At 46.6% G+C, this 18,076-nt stretch overlaps 1 protein-coding gene across 4 annotated transcripts in view; it reads right to left on the reverse strand.

Moving 5' to 3' along the window:
- The window catches only part of ARHGEF9 (Cdc42 guanine nucleotide exchange factor 9), a 286,032-nt gene that overhangs the window by 206,676 nt on the left and 61,280 nt on the right, over positions 1 to 18,076 (reverse strand). Inside the window, exon 1 of one of the 4 annotated variants that reach the window (XM_078148024.1) lies at positions 1,641 to 1,711. The exons of the other annotated variants lie outside the window; for them this stretch is intronic. The gene's annotated coding sequence lies outside the window, so the exon portion shown is untranslated. Of the gene's footprint in view, positions 1 to 1,640; positions 1,712 to 18,076 lie in introns of those variants that run through there. 4 annotated transcript variants of the gene reach the window in all.

Consider the following 18,076-nt stretch of genomic DNA (forward strand, 5'->3'; position numbering starts at 1 on the left):
CAGACTTGGCATTAAAGAAGCTGTGTCCAGAGTGGCCTTGGAGGGACACAAAGTTCAAAGGGTTATTGAATGAGAGCTATTAGGGACTTCAGAGGCTAACCTTCATAGGTTAAGAGACTTTCCCAAAGTCACACAACTAGACAAAACAATAGTGAGTACAAACAAACAAAAAAAGATGAATTACAGAGGAGGGGGTGAGAAAAGGGTGAGAGACTGTCAGGGGGGACCTGAATCTCCACATCAGCTCCTTTTAATGACAGAACCACATTTCTGCTACAGCTCTGACGGCTGAGGCCATTCAGTGAGCAGTGTCTAGGGGATAGCCTGCTTGGCAGAAAAAGCCCACCATGGAACAGCTGAGGCCCAGAAAACCCAGCTGGGCCCCTGGGACACAGGGGAATGTGAATTCTGAAGATCAGGGTGGCAGAGGAAGGCATGGTCCAGGCCTCCAAAGGGCCACCTAGAGGTATTTGCAAAGGAAGTTGCAGTAAATCCAGCCAAAACCAGGAAAAGAAAATATACAATGATTACAATCGATGTAAATGAAAAACCTACATCTGATCCATCCTCACTAGGCTATCACCCCATATCTTTCCTCCCCTTCTCAGCTAAGCTTCTTCCAGTTGATGCCTTTCCCCTCTTTGTCACTCTCTGAACTCTACATCTGGTTTCTGACCTCACCATTCAACCCAAATTGTCTCTTAATTGCCAATTCTAATGCTTTTTCTCCCTCTTCTTGGGGGGAGGAATCAGAGGGAACAAGCAAGCATTTATTAAGCACCTACTATGTACCAGGAACTGTGCTAAGCACTTTATACACATCACATCATTTGATCCTCCAAACAACCCTTAGGAGGTAGGTGCTATTGTTATGTCCATTTTACAGTTAAGGAAACTGAGGCAAGCAGAGGGTAAGTGACCAGCTCAGGGTCCCACAGCTAGTATCTTTGAATTCAGGTCTTCCAGACTTCAGGCCCTGTACTCTGTGCACTGGGGAGCCCCCTAGCTCCCTCTGGACCTCCCTCCAGCCTTGCTGCTGCTGACTGTCACTTCTGTGCATACTCTCTCCTCTCCTGGTTCTCAATCTCTTTTCTGCTCTATTTTCTCACAGTGATCTCATCAGCTTCCATAGATTCAACTCACATCTTTATGCAGGTAATTCTCTAAGATCTACTCTCCACTCCTAACCTCTCACCAAAGCTCCCCGTCACATCACCAGCACGTGGAATTGCGTGTCTCTTAGGTACTTGTCTTTTCTATCTTCCCATCTCTTGTATATGTTCCATTCACATGGCCAACTACCCTGGTGCAGGCCCTTCATTGCCTTACGCCTAGACTTCTGCAATAGTGTTCTCTCTCTTATATCAGACTGCATGCCTTCTAGGGGAGGGAGGTGGGGAGGGAGGGGGAGAAAAATTTAAAACTCAAAAGCTAATGGAAGTGATTGTTGATAATTCAAAATAAATTTTTTAAAAAAGAGAGCAACAAAAAAAATAGTGTTCTCTCTCTGCCCCAAGCCACCCTCACACAGCGCAGGTCTGCTTGTGCTACCCTTATCCCCTATTCCATAAACTCCAGTGGCTCCCTGTTACCTCTTCTGTTTGGCTTTTAACGCCCTTCATAACCGGGCCTTTTCCTACCTCTCCAGTTTTCTTACACTGGACTGTCCTCCACGTGCTCAACGATCCAGCCAAACCAGTCTTCTGTGTTCCACAAACAGAATGCTCTATCTCCCGTGTCCCATGTCCCATGTCCCAGCTTTGGCCCTGGCTCTCTGACATCACTGAAATACACTCCCCCCTCTCCTTGGCCTCTCAGAATGCCTGGCTCAGGCCCCAACCCCACCTTCCCAGTGGCCCCAGCGGCTAGGGCCTTCCCCTCTCCCCTACCACCACACAGTATCTTGTAAATGCCTGGTTATTTACATGTCCATCTTCCCCATTGGAATGCAAGCTCCCAAAGAGACGTTTTTGTTTTGGTCTTTGTCTTCCCAGAACTCAGCACAAAGCCTGGAAACCTACTAGGCCTAGCTTAATAAAAGCCTCTCTGGTGATTGACAGATGTAGAACAATGAAAGGAAACCCAGTGTTAAGTACTGTTCTGATCCAGCTAGTCCTAATGGCAGAGAGGTGGCCAGGTAGCCATCTGCTAAATCTGATGGGCACATTCTTTGGTTTTTGTTTGTTTGTTTGTTAACTGATATCTTTATGGTCTTTAAATCACAACAATTTCCTGATATATTCTGCCCTCCCCAACTCTCTCCTTTGTAGTAAAGAAAAACTCAAAGAACAAAAAGCCAAAATATCTGCTTTGACTCACTCCTGAGAATAATAATAGGTTGAATTTCAGTGGCGCTCTTCCTAGTACTGGGTGAGGTAGGGCTGTTATTATTCCCATTTTATAGATGAGAAAGCTGAGGCTCAGAGTATCTCACAGCTACTAAGTGTCAGAGGTCCCATTGAACTTCTTGACTGCAGGCCCAATGCTCTTCATCTAGCTGCCTCCTTGATGAGGAAAGTCCCTCTATTTCTTTCAGGCCCTCAGAAATTTTCTGGAACATGGAGTGGTCAAGTGCCTTGCCTAGGGTCATGTGGGCTGTCTTCCATAGAGGCAGGACTTGTATCCAGGACTTTGTGGTTCTGAGGTAAGCTCTTTACCAGAACAAATGGGATTATCCCCATTTTACAGATGAAGAAACTGAGGTTGAGCAAGGGCCAGTGATTTGCCAAAGAGAAAGACCCATATCCAATGTTCCTCCTGTTGCCTCATGCTACATTCCAGGCGCTGTTCTGGGAATTGTCAGCTCTGTAGTCTAGCCACAGTGACAACGCTGGCTGGCCATATGACCTTAGGAAGGTACCCCAAAAGAGTAGAGTAAGCCTTCATCCCCTTTCTCCCTAGGATAGAATAAGAGGATTCATGGTGTGACTGAAAGGGCTTCAACGTATCAGTGCTGTGAAAATATAAACCTGTTTGCCCTGATCCACTGCGCCACCTAGCTGTCAGGAAGACCTGAGTTCAAATCCAACCTCAGACACTAGCTGCGTGACCCTGGGCAAGTCACTTCACCTTGTTTGCCTCAGTTTCCTCATCTGTAAAATGAGCTGGAGAAAGAAATGGCAAACCACTCCAGCATCTTTGCCAAGAAAACCCCAAATGGGGTCATGAAGAGTCAGATACAACTGAACAACAACTGATTTCTAAGTGTTTTAAGAAAGGTGAGGAAGGTGACAACATAGAGAGGAAGGTGAATAAGGAGCCAGTGTCTCTAAGGCCTGGTAGGCCCCATTTTCTCCCTGACACCAGGCTGTAATGAGGAGGTCTCTGTCCTTCCAGCAACATAAGCAGCAGAGAGGGAGACTCTTGTTTTTCCCTGAAAGGACTTAAGATATTCCAAACCTAGAGTTGGAAGGGAATTCAGAGACCATCTAATCCAAGCCCCTTCTTTTACAGACAAGGAAACTAAGGCCAAGGGAAGGGAAGTGACTTTCCCTAAGGGGGTCCCAGATCTAGGGCCGGAATGGACTTCAGAAAAAAGGAAGGAAACAAACATTTATTAAGCACCTACTACGTGCAAGGCACTGTGCTAAGCGCTTTACAAATATTTCATTTCATCCTCACAACAACCCTGGAAGGCAGGTGCTATTATTATCCTCATTTTACAGATGAGGAAACTGAGGCAAATGAAATTAAGTGGCTTGCCCAGGGTCTAAGGCCAAATCTGAACTTGGATCTTTTGGACCCCAGGTCCACTGCTCTATATACCACGTCATCTAGCTGCCTCACAGGCCACCCCTTCATTTGACAGTCAAGGAAACTGAGGGACACAAAGATGAAGATGTCAGAGCTGGGCTTTGGACTCGAGTCCTTTGTTCCCATAGTTGGTTGCTTCCAACTGTCCGGTAGGTGCTTTTCCTGCTCAGTACAAATGAAGGATATCTGAAGAGCTGCTGCAGACAAGGACTCGTCTGCCAGCCTGGCAGCTCCAGGCAAGATTGGTCACAGCTGGCCCCTTCAGACCTCTGATAATCCCTCCACCAACTAAAGGCACTTTCAAAAGGACTAAAAGGCAAATCAGTGCTTTGTGGTGAAAACCAAGCAGCAGTTTCAGAGGGTCTATCTTTTTCATTTGTGCCCCCCAGTGCCTAGCGCAGTGCCTGACACAGAGTAGGTGTTTGAGCCTACTATTAGAGCTGTGCCAAATAAAATTCAATAAAATAAATATTCATTGAATTGAATTAAAACAAAACTCTGGAAGGGCATCCACTCTGCTCTGGCCAATAAAGCACAAACCCTAGTTGTTAGCACTTCCCACCCCCACCCATTCTTGTATCTCCTTGGAATACATTCTTATATTGATGTCTCTGAGTGTTTCTCCCTGAAAATGGTAAACTGCTGGAGGGCAGGGGCTAGCAGTGGATAGAATGCCGAGTTTAGAGTCAGGAAGACTGGTCTTGAGTTTCAATCTAGCCTCAGACACTTACCAGCTGTATGCCCCTGGGCAAGTCATTTCACCCAGTTTGCCTCAGTTTCCTCATCTGTAAAATGGGCTGGAGAAGAAAATGGCAAACCACTCCAGTATCTTAGCCAAGAAAACCCCAAATGGGGGTCATGAAAGATTCAGACATGACTGAAACAACTGAACATGAAAGCTAGAGGACAGGGATTGTTTGTTTTTTGTCTTTGTCCTCCAAAACTTAGCAGGGTGCCTAGTACAGAGTAACCTTGTTGGATTGGGTTGGTTTGGAATAGGAGGGACCTTTAAAATCATCTGGGATGGTGTCAGTTCCCAGAAATGGAAACTGAGGCCCAAAAATTGGGAAATGATTTGCACGAGGTAATCCAGCTAGTAAGCGGCAAAGCTTGAACCCAACTCCTCTGACTACAAGTCATTTGTACCTCACCAAAGCCTAAGGATTCCATCTCAGCCTGGTAAAGTCCTGAGTCATAGGAAACTAGGCTGGTTTTGAATTTCAAACTCCTCAAACTGCACGTCATCCCACCACAACCCTCTTTTTGTTTCGGGTCAAGCTGGTCTGAACACAGCATGATTACTTCCCTGGCCCTTCAGATAGGAAGAAAGCACTTCATTTTGGAATAATGGATATTTTATCTCATTTCCTTTAGGTAATTAGCAGGTAGGAAAAGCCTCAGTGCAGAAAGGACCTTTTTTCCCCCCCTTCTTTCATTAAGAAGAGAGCTCTTTGCAAGAGCTAAGGCTGCAGAAGAATCCTCTCTGGCTCAGTTTTCACCAAGATGCCCCCTTACCATCTGCTTTGCCTTCCCCTCAGCCTCCCTCCCTCCTCCCCAAGCTGCCACCTGATTATTCTACCTGTTCACCATCAAAGCTAATAACAGGTGTTCAGATCTCAGCAATGAGGATATTGTGTATTTCTGGGGTTCTGTAGTTTACAAAAGCATCTTTGAGCAGATAGTGAGGTAGATAGTGCATAAGTTACTGTCTCCATTTTACAGATGAAGAAACTGAGGCTCCTCTTCAATGGCTCCTCCAAATCTCAGAATCTCTGTTGGAAGGGCCCTGAGGGGCCAGAACCAGAATCCCTTCGACAGCATTCCCAATCTCAGCCCATCCCACTTGGGCACAGCCTTCATTGCTGGGAAGGATTTCTTGACACCGGGCCTAATTTGCTTCTCTTTGGTACATGTACCCCTCCTCCTGAGACCAAGCTTTTATACCCAGGGTCATACAGCAGCTAAGGGGCAGAATCAGGATTGAAACTCTTCCCTCTGCTTCCAAGTTCAAAGCTCTTCCCACTTTATTCTCCCTCCATACAAGCCCTTCTCCAGTGCTTTCTTGTGGCATGGGGACAGTGGGCTTTTGAAGGTTTGGGCAGCAGGAGGTGAGAAGATGCAGTCTCTCACCTGGCTGGAAAGGCTTTTTAGGTAGGTGTCAGACAAAGCCAAAGACCAGCCTAACTAAGCACTGATCATCAGTAAAATGATGTTGATAAACAGGAAACAGATAAATCCATAAACAGAGGCTGATCATCAGTAAACTGGTCACTAGGTCATCACCTCTGGCCATGAAACACAGGAAAACACCAACTGGCCATCAGCCCTAGGCCCCTCTCTTTTTCTTCTGCACCCTGGATCTATGGACATACCATGATGACTCTGAATATGAGATCCTTGTCTAATGGCCAGGGAGCCAACTTACTATTACAGGAACTGAGTCACATCAATATGGACATTTTCACTATAAATGAAACTCAAAGACATAAGAAGGCTGCAGTTATATGGAAGACTGGCTTCCGAAAGCAAGAAGAGACATACATTGTAATCACATGGCTTGCTGATTCATCTTGTCTCATAGTGTTTATGATCAGTGTAAGCAAAAAGACTGCCATGAAGATAGCAGCGGCTTAGACATAAGCAGATGTTGCAATGGAGAAGGAGGTGGAAGAATCTATGACAAACTCAATTAGATCTTTCAAATGAAGCCCATCATATCTTTTCCCACCTAGGGTGACTTCAAGATGTAGGTGAGCAGAGAAAGGACCGTGAAAAATATTGGAAAATACGGCCCAGGATCATTAAATGAAAGGAATCAAGGGCTTGCAGACTGCACAGAAAATACAATCTTCATGGAGAGAACTGGGTAAACCCCAAAGAAGACCAGGGGAAAAAATATGAAATCGACTATTTCTTAACAGCCGGTAAACAAGTGGTTACCAATGTAAGCCGTTTTCCAATTAGCTCTCTATGTACAGTCAGGCCATCAATTTATTTGAACAAAGATCACACAAGCAATAACACAATTAGAAGGACAATAAAAAGGAGGCTACAGGGTTTGCCATTAAGGAAGTCAAGTTGAAACTGTTGTAAACATGCTATTAATGCTGAAAAATGGAAAATGGATAAAAGAACAAGCATTAAGGTAGACTACCACCATCTCCTACAAAAGTATAACTAATATAAAGAGGTCAAAAAACCCCAGAAACCACCTCAACTAGCAAACACTGGATCTCCATACCAAAAAAGGAGATATGGTGGCCAAGGACAACATCAGTTAAGAATATAAACTCATTTGCAAAACCTTTGAGAGGAGGATGGTAGAACGTTTCCAGCAGTACCACCTCCTAAAACAGTGAAAAAAGGGGGAAGAGAAATACAAGTTTATAGAAAGTTTGGACTGAGACTCAATTATGCCAAATCATACCAACAGCCAAGATACCAAAGTTGAAACTGGAGAGAAGACAGAAAGCAGACAAGAAGGAAAGAAAGAAAGAGAGAGAGAGAGAGAGAGAGAGAGAGAGAGAGAGAGAGAGAGAGAGAGAAGGAAGAAGAAAGAAAGAAAGAAAGAAAGAAAGAAAGAAAGAAAGAAAGAAAGAAAGAAAGAAAGAAAGAAAGAAAGAAAGAAAGAAAGAATCAGTATAGATTTCTATAAGAAATTACTTTATCCACAAGTGAAAGTGTGGACTCTTCTGGACTCTAACTTTATGGTCCCCCCCCTCCACTCCTCCGCTCCCCAGAATAAGGATGAGAAATTATACTAAAGAAAATAAAGATAGAAAGAGCTGCTGGAACAGACCAAGTGTATCCAGAAGAGGTCTGGGCTGGAGGCAATACAATTTTGAAGGTGCTGAAGGATTGATTCCCAATAAACCAAATGATTGGGGGGGGGGATGAATTACTATTAATGTTTTTAAAAATAAGTTAATTAAGACATCAATAACAGCCAATCCATACACCTACTTTCTTATCACTAGGAATTCTTTACAAGCACCATCTATACATATATTGAAGCTAGCCTTGAAGAAACAAGCTAGGAAGAGGCAGGCTTTCCCAAATAAAAAGTCTCTGGCAGAGTACATTTTTCCAGTCCCACAACTGTCTGGAAGGGCACAGAAAACACACCGTCGAGTTGTCCTTATTGTTTGTTGGGTAATCAATCTGATCTGGGAGAACAAAATGGCATCTGTAAGATTCTCATACAACATTGGCATAACAATGTAGAGTACGGTTTAATGACTCTCTAATTAGTGATATTAAACAAGGAATAAACCAGAGAGAGATATGCTCATCAGAGCTGTTCATCACTGTCACAGAAGATGCCTCATGCAGCGTGTAAGTTAAAGAGGGAGGATTCCCAGTGGATGGTGAGGTCCTCAAGGTGTCCTTGTTTGTGGGGATAATGTGCAAGGCCAGGGACACTGCAGAGACTCCTAAATGAAATCCATTTCTCTGTCTCTCACCCAGACCTATCACTTCATTGGTATTGAGCTATGATGTCAAACTCAAATAGAAAGGGGATCGCTAAGCTGTGCATGAGGATCCCTGTGGGCCACATATTAACTTTGAAAACCACATATTCCATTTTAATCTGGTTCGGGCACTCACAAGTACGGTGGGCCACAAAAGCCAGAAGGTCACATGTTTGACACTTCTAAAGGGAATGCCTGGTAAGCAGACTTCTTCTACTGATGGAGGCTGGCACCTGTTCTGCAACTTATAGTCTTTTTTTAAAAAAAAATTATTATTTATTATTTACTTTTAACATTCATTTAAGAATTTTTGAGTTGGGAATTCTCTCCCACCCTTTCACCCCTCCCCCACCCACTGAGAAGGCAAACGATGTGATATCAATTTTACATGTGAAATCATGCAAAACATATAGCCATATCAGCCATGGGCAACATACAGAGTTGCCTATGCACTAAGAGGTTAAGTGACTTGCCCAGGGTCACACAAGCATCTGATATTGACTGGAGGTCTTCCTCTTCAGAGAGATGCTCAGCACTCTAAAGAATTCATCCTAACTATCCCACCATGTGGATGAAGAATGCCTATGCTATGCCATCCGATGGTCCACCCAGAGAATTGGCCAATTGGTACCTGTATCATAGACACAGAAAATGGACAATAACAGAATAAGAGGAGGAAAGCCGTCTGACTATACAGAAGAGTGTACAGTGATGTCAATGCCCTTGAGTTACTCTGTGAAACAAAATTCATAGGATCATGGATTCTGAGCTCTTAGAAGGGACCTTCGAGGTCACTTAGCCCGCCCACCTTTTTAAAAGCAATATTCTCCCAGTCATGCTGTTTGGCTAGAAGTCATGGAACACCACCTCCTCTGAAGAATCCAAATTACAAGTCACCCAAAGGCCAATGGAAAGACACATAGTGAGCAGAGCTAGATTGCAGCATAGATCACCGAGATGAGTTGGACACAAGAAGCAATGCAAAGGATGGCACCAGAGAGGAACAAAGGGGATGAGAATATCTCCTCGGTGATGAGAACTCAATTCCACCAAAAGATTCCACTGCACTCCAGTGTTTCCTGCTTGACAGTGCCTACAATTCCACACAGATGTGCTGGACTACAACTCACATTTTTATAGTGCTTTCCTCCCAACAGATAGTATAGACATTATCAGCCCCACTTCACAGATGAAGAAACTGAGGTGCAGAGATGGGAAGTGACTTGCCCATGGTCACAAGTGTCAGAGCCAAGGTTTGAGCTCCAGGGGGCTCATCACTTTCAGTCTGGCCTGCCCATCTGACATCAATAAGGTGATGCTGGGAGTTGTTTTTCTGGGAAGGGACAGCAGGCTGAATTACCTATTCAGGCTCATTCCCATACCCATCTGAGACCAATGGAATGCACTTGGTTCATGGCAGGCTGAGGTTAGGGTCACAGTCTGTGCCTGAGGGACAGAGAAAAGTAAACTAGGTTGAACTAGAGATGTTGGCCCCCTAACAAGATGCTCTAACAATGTCAGAAGCATCCCTTTCGTTTACCATTGTCTTTGAGGTACACCTGGTATAATATGAGCAGGGGCCACCAGACTCCACAGGAGTAGGGTCCTCTGTGGGCACATGTTGACTCAGAAAACCATATACTAACATTATTTATGCCTTATTTTATTTTTCTTTATTTTGTTAAATATTTCCCAATTACGTATGACTCTGGTTTGGGGCCCCCTGGCCATAGGTGTAATGGATAGGAAAGTGGACCTGAAATCAGGAAGACCTGGATTCCAATCCAGCCTCAGATGCTTACCAGCTGTGTGACCTTGGGCAAGGTACTGAACCTCTGTCTGCCTCAGTTTCCTCATCTGTGAAATGTAGCAGTTGGACTTCTTGTCCTATTAGATCCCTCCCAGTTCTAAATCAGTCTATGATGTAAGAGCTAGGTGGTATAAAAGATGGAGCATTGGACTTAAGAGTCAGGGAAAACTGAGTTCAAATTTGACCTCAAATACTTATTAGCTGTGTGATTCTGGGCAAGTCATTTCAGTTGGAGGGCTTTGGCTTGCCAGTATGACTCAGTCCTAGGGCTGGCTCTTGGCACTAAGTCTCCCTACTTGGGATTCCATGCCAGAGCTGGAAGTGACCTTAGAACCTACATGTCAGAGGAGGAAAGGACCTTAGAAGCCAGAATGAAGAGCTAGGAGAAACCTTAGAATAGAGGGCATTGGGAAAACTGGAGACCTCCAAACACTGGGTCATTGAACAATGAGAGCCAAAAGGGCAGTATATGTACTGTACACAGTATATCTGAGCAAGAAGGGGCCTTAGAAAATGGTGGTGCTCAGAGACTCTTAGAACATAGACTGATAGGGGCCATCAGGGACTGTAAAAGAGAAAATAACAGACCTAAGCATAGCCTTGTGCCACAGAATGGCTAGAGTTGGAATGGATGGCTGTTAGCCCTTATCCAATCTGACTCCCTCAGCTTACCCATGAACAAACTGAGATCCAGAGAGAGGGAATGACCTATTCAAAGTCAACAGAGCTCAGGAGTGACAGAACCAGGAGAGCCTAAATGTTCTTGGATGCGTATCATCATCCTTGGCAAGCAGATCCATGGTCACTGGGGCTAGATGGGTATGAATCATCTTCCTCCATCCTCAATCTCCACCTCAGCTACTCCAATGCACCGGGGAGGTCCCTGATCTTCAATGTGCCTTCCTCCAACCATGTGCCTGCCTTCCCACCTTGGGTGGCTGCTGTCCACGTCCTCCCCAAAGGTCACGACAGGGGGTCTACCCCCTGATGCTAGAGGACTTCTTCACTTTCTCCTGACAAGACAAGGGTACCAGAGAAGCACTGGGTCTGTCTGCCTGTCATCTCTCACCCTCACCATGTGACTGGACCATCTGTTCTTCCTATCATCTGCTTCCCTCATGACATCCTTAAAATCCTCACTGGTTCTGGGCTGTAGCTGGCTGCCACCCACAGTGTGTCTCACCGCTGCCCTCTGTGTGATATTCATTTTCAGTACTTGGGAAACTGGTGTGGTCCATGTCTCACAGCCCTCCTATAAGTACTCTCGGGAGAAGTAGAGGCATGGATAGAACTGAGGCAGGCACTCAACCCATCTCTAGAGAGAATACTGATAGTGAAAAGACAAGCCTTTGTTTTGGGGAGAAGTTTGAGGTCATTAAAGAAGCTCTGTGATCCACAATAGGATGGGGACTGGGCCTGTGAAGTTATTTTGAATTCCAGGTAAGGAAATTCCTTTCTCCGATGCAGTTTGTTACCACCTCTGCAACTCCCAGTCTGAGTGAGCTGCCTAGAGAGCTGCACCCAGAGGTGAAGCCACTTGCCCTCCCAGGTCACATACCTAGGATGCAGCAGAGGCCCAACTTGAACCCAAGGCTCCCAGGCTTTAAGGCTGGATCTCTAGCCACTGTATTACCTTGCCTCTTTGCAAGCCGTAGACAATCTTCAAACACCACTTCACCAGCAGCTATAACCCTGGGCGAGAGGCTATTAGGACTGATCACCATCGCTTCTCATGCTATTTTCAAGTTTTGAAAGGCTGACATTTGAAGGGATTTGTTCTGTAAAGTCCGGATTCGGTCAAAGGGCCGCACTTGAGGATCTAGAGGCTGCAGGTTCCCCACCTCTGGCCCCAGAAGTTACAAACAGGGGTGAGAGATTCAGATACAGGGCAGATTCAGGCTTGCTTTTTGGAAGGGGGAGAACAACATAATTTAAGATGTCTCCAAATGGAAGAGGATGTCTTAAGGCAGCGAGTTCCCCATCAACTGAAGTGTTGGAGAGACCCAATGACCAGTTGTCAGGAATGCTATTGAGGGTATTCCTATTCAGCGTCAGGTTGGCCTAGAGGACCTTTAAAGGCTCTTCCCAGTCTGAAACATTGCGCTTCTGTGACTGCTGACCCATTCTCCAGATCAGATCTCTTGGCTGCCCCAGTCTATGTACCACCAAAAGTGTCTGAGTGTCTGTACTTGCTGCTGCTTGCTGGCATTGCACCAGTATTGAAGTGTGAATTATTATTATTGGTAATCATCATCTTATTACCGGTACTATTTGTTCTCCTCTAAAATAACGCAGCTTCCCTCTGAACCAAATGGCTCTCAGCTGGGGCTCCCTGAAGCTCAGCTAAGCCTCTGCATTTTCTCCAGGGCAACAGTGGTCCTCCCACCCCCAGCCCCAGTCCAGCTGAGCCAGAGAACAATTCTGATTGGATGGCAGGCACAGGCTTAATGTGGGGGCATACTGTGGCCCACCGTGGGGGAGGACTGGGGATTGGTCTGTAGAGGGGGTTGAGTCATGCTGATTTACAGGGCAGCCCGAGATGGACTGTCTCCTTAAGAATTCTGCCACAGTGAGGTAGCACCACTAATCCCAATGAAGGATGTTATATAAGTTACAGAACAAGATACTCTCAGAAAATTGTAAGAATCAGCCTGCCAGGGCTGGAAGGGGCCTAAGGACCTAAATGTCAAAAATAAAAGGCACCTTTTCAATGGAGTGTCAGAGCTGGGAGGGCCCTTAAAACATGGGATAGAAGGGACCTTAGGGCACAGAAATGAGGGAGGGGAGGTCTTCCTAATCCCCCTCCCTTATTACCCCTTCTCCCACCACTGGCAATTCCCAGATCTTCCCCTCCCAACATCTAACCCATTTTTGTCACTCCTCTACCCCATCCCCACCAAGTCCTCCCCAACATCCCCCTCAGTTGGTGCCCTCCACCAAGTGCCAGGCTGTAATGTGGATGCCTCTGGCAGGGCTGTCCAGATGAACCTCATTCTCTAGAAAGGGGAAGTGCACAAGCTGTTTAGATACTTTTATTCCATTCCAATGTAATAGAAATGAACCCTGGAGATGGAAAGACAGGCTAGCCAACAGCTGCATGGGTCCCTGCGTTGGTTAGTAACACGCTGAGCTGTAGCTGGTGAGTGCTGGGCTGGCTGTCCTTGGCCAGGCCTCAAGAAGTGGCTTATCCTCGCCCCGGGCCCTTCTTGCCCCTCTCAGAGGTCCAATGTCCTCTGCTCCTGCGGGTGATGGTAAAAACAAAGCAAGCAAGCAAGCAGTCTGGAGCTTGGGAGGAGGCATGATGGTACTGGTGGGTGGGCCCTGAGGGCAGGCAGGTGGGCAGGCAATCTCTGGGCGCATTCTCTGCTCTGCAGGCCCTAATGCGAAGCAGAAAGAAAGCGAGATCCGGGGGGAGAGAGGAGAGAGAAAAGAGGGGCAAGCTGGATGGATAGAGGAGGGCAAAAAGAGAGGGGTAATGGCATTAGGGAAAAGAGAATGGGATGGGGAAGAGAAAGGAGAAATAGAAGGGTAGGAGAGAGGGAACTAGAAGGAGAAGGGAGAGGAGGCATGGGGGGAGGCAGAGGTATTGAGAGGAGGAACAGGAGGAGGGAGATGGCCTGGGAACGGAGGAAAGGAAGGAGAAGGGGAAGGAACAGGAGGAGGGGGGAAGGGAAATGGAATGAAGGAGAGATAGGGTTTGGGAGAAGGGAGGGAGAAGGGTAATGGGAGAAGTTAGAGGGAGGAGGAATGGAAGGAGAAAGGGAGATAGGAGGATCCAAGGAGATGGGGAATGAAAGGGGGAAGGTATAAGGGGAGGAGGGAGGGATAATGGGAGAAGGATAGAAGAAAGAGGCCCAGGGAGGGATGGGAGAGAAGGGAGAAGAGGAAGAGGGAGAAGGGGGGGGGAAAGGGGATGGGTGGGGAGAGGGAGAGGGGAGCAGAGGGTCAGGGAGAAAGAGGGAAGAGTACAGGATGTCAAGAGAGGAGGAGAAGAATGGGGGATTGCAGGTAGAGGGAGGATGGGGGTTGGGAGGGATGGTGAATAAGAGCAAAGAGAGGGAGATGGAATGGGAAGGAGGGGAGGGATGGGGGAGGGGGAAGAGATAGGAGGGATAGGGGAGGGAGGAGGAATGGGAAAGGAAGGGGGGAGGAGGGGTGGAGGGAGGGCAGGGGGAGAGAAAAGAGGGAGGAGGGATTGGAGGCAGAGGAGAAGTGGGAAGGGAAGAAAGGGAAAGTGTAGGACAGAGGGGGGAAGGAAGAGAGGGAGAAAAGTGGAGGGGGATTGAGAAAGTCAAAGTGAAAAGATTCAGAAGAATAAAAGAGAAAAAAGTAAATCCGGGTGCAGAGCCCAGAAAGAATGAGCAAGATGGAGGAATGAGCAGTTCTATGCCAGAGACAAGGTTGGATAGAAAAAGCTGAAGAAACCAAAAGAGAAGAAAGGAACAAAAGTAAGAGTGGAGCAGCCTTTGGTTGGTGGAGGGTGGAGGGGAAGGAGAGACAGAGACAGAGAGACAGAGAGAGAATAGTCATCACCAAGCACTGAGTTCTCCGGGGCCTGCTTCCCATCCACACCCAGTGCTAACTTCCTAATAGACATCACAGCCACTGAAGCCTGTCAAAGCTGTTACCCCGCCAAGTCATGGCCACCATGCACACCTGTCAACAGCTGAAAGGCACAATTAGGCCATGAGGATGCTTAGAATTTCCAGGAATTTCATCCAGGGGTCAGCAAAAGACTATAACCTCTTGTTGCTGGACCTCCTACCTCCCGCCCGAGGGCTTCTTAAGCTTCTCAGGACCTGTAGGTTCCTGCTCTGTAAAATAAGGTCGGACTCTTAATTCCCTGTGAAGTTAATTAATTGTGTGTTCTAAGGGCCTTAGAGAGAACTCGAGGCTGGAATCTACCTCAAAGGGCTCAGCTGTGGACAGCTCCCTGCCTGTGCTGACCAGCCCAGCCAGGTCAGCCCTGTTCTTGGCAGTTCTAGGTAGGGTGGGCTTATACCAAGCAGGATCAATGGACCCCAGCACCAAAACTAACTTCTGTCTCCTCCTTTCTCTTTCCCACATAGTAGGTGCTTAATCATGTCTCCTGAATTGAAGTGACCAGAGGATTCTAGGACTAAGAACTGGAAGGGATGCCAAAAGCCACTGAGTCTAATCCATTCATTTCACAGAGGAGGAAACTGAGGCCCAGAGGAGACAAAAGCCTTGCCCAAGCTCACACAGCTAGAGAGTGGCAGAGCTAGGACTTGAACCCAGACGCCTGCTTCCAAATTCAGGGCTATCCTCAATGCCAAGCTACCCAATGCCAAAGTACAGTGAAGACCCCAGGCTTGCCCCAGACCATCCTTGCCAATGCTCTCCTCCATCAGCATCTTCAGAACGGCTTGAACAGGTAATGTCCACACAGGAGGATTTCAGAAGGCCGGGAAGGCCCCCCATTCTCCAAATCCCTCCCTACTCAATACGGGAGTAGAATAAGCATTTATTAAACACCTACTGTGTGCTAGTGCTTTACAAATCTCTGACATCAACTTTGCCTCAGGGAGGGTGAGAGCTCTGACAACAGATACTCAGGGTGAGAAAGGCAGTAAGTGATTCTGTGAAACCATGGACCTGAATTCCAGGCCTCAGTTTCTCCTCTGTTACAAATCAGCCATTATTATTCACTCTGAGGAAGGCCAGTAATGGCTCCAAAAGTGTTTACAGGACACTTGATATCCATAATCTCATTTGAGCCTCCCAACAAGCCTGCACCGAAGTAGCTACTCCAAGTATTATTATTATTTTTTTAACTAGGCAATGGGGTTAAGTGACTTGCCCAGGGTCACAGAGCTATTAAGTGTCAAGTGTCTGAGGCTGAATTTGAACACAGATCCTCCTGACTCCAGGGCTGGTGCTCTATACACTGTGCCACCCAGCTGCCCCAAGTATAATTACCATCAGACCTATTTAACAGAGCAGTAAACTGATGTTCAGAGTGGTCGTGCCACAGCAGATTAATTCCCCCTGCCCCTTTCCCCAAACCACTGGAGAAAGAATCCATCACCTATCATAGAACCTAGATCTGAAAGGGACCTCAGATCCATTTTACAGAGGAGGAAGGTGAAGCTGAAGGTCCAGGGTCACAAGGACCAGAAGTGATAGAGCTAGGACTGGAACCCAAATATTGGCTGCTTTGCCTAAGCCATCTCTCAAGTCTGACAACTGCCCCCAAAGCACAACCATTGGATCATTAATCATCCCTATAATAAAGTCAGCCCTGACCTGGGAGGTTTTCATTGTAGTCATACCACTAACTGGCAGTGTGACCCTGAGCAAGTCACTTCCTCTAAGCCTCAGTCTCCTATTCTGTAAATAGAGTCAATAATCCTCATACTCCCTCTACCTCCCAGGGGGCTGTTGGGGGAAAGTGTTTTGGAAACCTTAAAGTGCTCTAGAAACACAAGTCAGTGTTACCCCTCCTGACTCTGGAGTCCACAGGTCCAGCTACTTGCCCCCCCCCCCACCCCATGATACCAGCCCTTGGGAGAGGCCACTTTTATAGGCAGAAAAATCTGCTTAAAAGTTGAATTTTCTCTCTTCCTCAAGACACCATCTGAAACCTTCAAGTCTCATAGGACTATAGATCTGGAAGGGCCTAAATCCCTCACTCTACAGATGACAAAACTGAGGCAGACAGAGGTTAAATGACTTGCCCAAGTTCACACAGCTGGGAAGTGTCTGAGGTTGGATTTGAACTCTGGTCTTGCTAACTCCAGGCCTAGCATTTTACCCATGCTACTATGCTTCCTCTCAATACCAACAGAGAAAAAACCCACCAGAATCATGGCATCGGAATTGGAAAGAAACTGTCAAAACTGCCTGATCAAGGATGCCCTCTCCAAAAATGCTGAGAGGTGAGCATTCAGTTTCTACTTGAAAGACTTCTAAGGATGGGGAACTCACTACCACCCAAGGCAGCCTATTTCACTTAGGTCAAATGATTAGGAAAGTTTTGTTGTTGTTTTTTGGAATCCAGACTAAATTTCTAACCTCCACTTGCAAACCTCCAGGGATGGGGAGCTTCTTAGGTGAAGTGGCTCACCAACCCCAAGGTCACTTCACGACATTGGGAGAAGGTTGAGAGAATGGAAGAGCTGGGAACAGCTCAAATCTTCCCACTCTAAGAGGGGACATGATATTTATTTGGAGTTCCACTTTGGCAGGCCAGCCAGCCCACCCCATGAGGGCTGGAAGACGCAGCTGCCTGCAGTCAAGTGCTAAAACCAGTGGCTTAGGGCCAGATTTAGAATTTCAACCCCTCCCCAACTCCTCTCAAGCATTTTACAGTTATCAAGTAATTAATGAATTAGTTTTGGGTTTTTTTTTTTAATTTTCTCAACCTAGCACCAGAGAAGAGAAAAGCTGGGCTAATTTTAACTTCTTAGGGGGCGGGAGTAAATTTGAGTTGGTTTTTGATGGGGAGGGGGGCAGGGTTCTACACTTCTCAGAAGGGAAACAGGATATGGAGGAAAAGCCAGGGAGGGGAAAAACTACTGTTCCCCCCCACCCCCGCCTTTCTGTAAGGCCCAGGGACTGAGGGAGTGGGGGAAGGGGGGTGGAATCTCCTGGAGTGTCACCTATAATGTTTTCTGGTTATCTGAAGTTGTCTCTTTGATGTTCCATTTCCCCCTCCCCTTTCTCCCTCCCTTTGCTTGGGGGCACCACTGAGAGTTAGGATGATCATAGGCCTGAAGTCAGGAACACAGGGGTTCACTTCCTGCCTTAGACCTTTCCTAGATCTAGGACCCTGGTCAAGTCACTTATCTCTTTGTACCCTGATGATTTTATCTGTAACATGAATGGGTTGGACCCGATGACCTCTACAGTCCTTTCTAACACCATATCTAGGACTCTCTTTGTGGTCTTGGACAAATCTCTTTCAACTCCCTGGGCCTCAGCTTCCTTCTCTGTAAAATAAGGGCTAGACTAGACCTCTGAGATCCTTTTCAGCATGAGATTGAGGATCCTATGACATTCCTGGGCCTCAGTTTCCTTT

This window comes from Phascolarctos cinereus, unplaced genomic scaffold (assembly GCF_003287225.1).
Source record: "Phascolarctos cinereus isolate Bilbo 61053 unplaced genomic scaffold, phaCin_HiC Scaffold_8;HRSCAF=390, whole genome shotgun sequence".
NCBI lineage: Eukaryota > Metazoa > Chordata > Mammalia > Diprotodontia > Phascolarctidae > Phascolarctos > Phascolarctos cinereus.